Source organism: Hypomesus nipponensis, chromosome 9 (genome assembly GCF_054491055.1).
Source record: "Hypomesus nipponensis isolate SF chromosome 9, ASM5449105v1, whole genome shotgun sequence".
NCBI classification, from domain to species: Eukaryota; Metazoa; Chordata; class Actinopteri; order Osmeriformes; family Osmeridae; genus Hypomesus; species Hypomesus nipponensis.
This window is the reverse complement of record NC_140369.1, coordinates 8406379-8410000: the sequence shown is the minus strand read 5'-3', so window position 1 is coordinate 8410000 and position 3622 is coordinate 8406379.

The window sequence follows — 3622 nt, the reverse complement described above, 5'->3', positions numbered from 1 at the left end:
ATTTATTAACACGCCAGGACAACGAGAGACACTATGTGTGTGTGCGTGTGAGTGAGTGAAAAAAAGTCAATGTGTATTATGACAAGAGAGAAACAAAGAGAGAGAGACAGGGAGAGAGAGAGAGAGAGAGAGAGAGAGAGAGAGAGAGAGAGACAGAGAGAGAGAGAGAGAGAGAGAGAGAGACAGAGAGAGAGAGACAGACAGACAGACAGACAGACAGAAAGAAAGAAAGAAAGAAAGAAAGAAAGAAAGAAAGAAAGAAAGAAAGAAAGAAAGAAAGAAAGAAAGAGAAAAACTGTTGTCATTGTCTACAGCATGTGTTTGGAGAGAAAGCACAGTTGGCGAGTGACTATCCATAATCCATCTTCATAAATGTGTGCCTGACGTTCAGTGTCTGCCTTCTGCCTTTACATAGCACATATACCATACACGTGTATGTGTGTTTCTGACTACATCAAGTTTTGTGTTTGGCTGCCGCTCAAAATTATGAACACATGCTTCCGGATCACCACTAACAAGCCACACTGACGATGGTTCCAATCAAGGGACAAGTGGTTCCTTCTACACAGCACCCTTTCTGAGAGTGGACAGAAGTTGATCTCATCTCATCATCATCTCACTGGGATTCCCGACACAGAACAATGTGTCTCAGCAAATGCTGGAAAATATGTACTATAAAACCTTTTTTATAGCACTACATCTGCTGTGTGTGTGGGTGAAGAAGTGGACTGGAAGGGCAGATGCCGTTTTCATGGATACAAATTCCTGGTCAGTGAATCCTGGACTGGAAAGAAAAAAGTTCCCCCCCTCCATATACACATTTAGATCTGAGAGATATGCTAAGCCACACGCAGTCCAAACACACACACACACACACACACACATACACGCACTGTTATCTTCACACTTCCCAGGCAGAATTGATGGTTGGAAACTCTCTGTCTTCCACTGGGACTCATAACTCTGGACAGTTGAATGATTAGGACCAGACTGGGGTGAACGAGGTGAGAAGAGGAGAGAGAAGAGAAGAGAGGAGAAAAGAAAAGATGAAAAGATGGAAAAGAGAAGCAGAAGAGAACGTGACGGTCCTACCTGTTTCAATGTGGAGGAGAAGAACGACCCATCTATATCAATCGGATCGTGTTTGTGCATGCAGGACTGTCTATGTCATGTGTGTGCGCGTGTGTGTGAAGACATTTGTGTTTAATTTGCAGTGGGACTGTCGGGGACCCTGGCTGGCTGGGCCGGCTGAGGGGCCTGTCATCGCTGTGTGAGGACGGCTCTGCCCTGCTCAGCACCCTCATCTCCATAATGGCTTCCAGTTGCTCGTAAAGACAGGGGAAAAACACCGAACCCTGGGAAACCGTGACTGACGAGCAGACTTAACCCCTCTCAGATGGCCTCTCTGTGTACTGCCTGTGAATGTGTGTGTGTTTGTGTGTTTGTGTGTGTGTGTGTGTGTGTGTGTGTGCCAAAGCGGCACTCAAACTTTAATCAACAGCATCAGATATATGTGGACTTGAGCTTGCTGATTGGGTGAACTCATGGGTAAAGAGACAGGCATGGGGGCTTGTTCCTCTCTCACCTACGGGCTCCCTTTACGACAACATAAACACCTTTGAAGTTAACCACTGATTTCTTTTCACTGATGCATGGTGAGGAGGTGTGTTTGAGTGTGTGAATGTGCGTGTGTGTGTACAGGCGTGTGTGGGTCTGAATGTGGGTGTGTTTGGTTGTGTGTGTATCTGTGTATGGGTGTGGGTCAACAGGCAATTAGCTAGTGGACATTAGCTAGTTCTGAGCCTAATGACAGTATTCACCGGCAGCCAAATAGATCAGCTCTCCTAAATACTTTGTTATTAAAGGAGAGAAACAGAGAGGATTCCACACCAGGAGGGAGGACAGTCAGACGCCTGTCCAGGATTCAAACTCTGCTCTCTGGGGGATGCTGTGTTAGCAAGGTTGGCCTCATGACCTGGACCACAGTCACAGACAGATAGTCAGGAAGATAGTCAGGAAGATAGGCAGACAGGCAGACAGACAGACAGACAGACAGACAGACAGTCAGACAGTCAGACAGACAGACAGACAGACAGACAGACAGACAGAGACAGGCAGACAGGCAGACATACAGGCTGACAGACAGACTGACGGGCATATAGACAGACTCCCAGGAACAAGAGCACACTGAGCTCATGTGAGCTTATAATTCAGGCCTGTGACAGAGAATGCAACCTTTGTATGGTTCTGCTGCCCTGTACTCTGTACGTGAGTGTGTGTGCTGCTCTGGTCGGAGCCAGGATCCTTCGGGCTCAATACCAGCCCTTCATGTCTCCTTTTACCGTGGTCGATGCTGAGGAGCGCTGCCATCGCCATAGGAAATTAGAAAATGATAATGATGCATGAGGCTTGATGAGAATCATGATGTGTATGTGTGTGTATATAATGCGTGCATGAGTGTGTGTGTATGTGTGTGAGTGTATGTGTGTGTGTGTCAGTATCGAGTGTGTGAGCAAGCAATGTCCGTGTGAAGAACACATGTTGCTACATTGCATGTCTTGGAAGGTGGACTGTAGCGTGTGGCAGAGAAGAATCGGATCTCTGTGAAATCAGATGGTTTAATCACTAAAGCCAAAACTCCCTCTCCGTTTCTGTCTCTGTCCTCGCGTGTGTGGGAGTGCTGCAACGAGGACAACACTTGATGCTGCGTCAGAATGATGGCGTGGGCCCCGTATAGAAGATCTGTCTGGGTCTGAGAGAGACTGAGAGGAAGAAAGAGAATGAGAGGAAGAGGGAGAGAGGGACTGGCTGTGATATTACATTCTTCAAGACCCTCATCATTGACACAAAAAGAGTGGAGACAGATCTTCAGTATTAGCACGATCGTTCCTTGGTTTGACACACATCTCAGGCACGCACACACACACACACACAGACACAGACACACACACACACACACACACACACACACAGACATGGTCAAAAACACTTTGTAATTCGGGAAGAGAGATAAGCAGGTCTTGAGGGTTTGCATGCAACGTGAGAGACAACATTAAGTGTACACACACACACACACATACTGTTTACACACATACACATACACACATACTGTTTACACAAACACACACACAAACAGCTCACTTGAGGGTTATAGTCAGTTAAAGGCCTTGGGGTCTGAGTAGTCAGATCAACTTTCTAGGATTTGAATATTAATAACTTAGTTGACAGTGAAAAGCTTTGTCTTGTAGACACTCTTATTGTAGCATGCAGGACATGTTCAATGTACAGTACATGTTACAAATAGACCCCATTTTCTCTATTATAAATAGACCTTCATTGACCCCTACTCTACAATCTTAGAGAAATACATATAGACACACACACACACATACACACACACACAGGCACTAGTCTGTCTCTGTGGTATGACCAGGGGAGTCGTGTGGTAAGGGCTGTCAGCCAAGCATTCACATCCCAGTACAAGATAAGAATCCTGCAGGCAATTAAATATAATACTTCAGCTAAACACACACTCACACACACACATGCTTGAGCATAATACTGCAGCTAGAAGCAGAGAGCAATAGTGGCACCCACCTGAACCACAGTGGAAAATATTCAC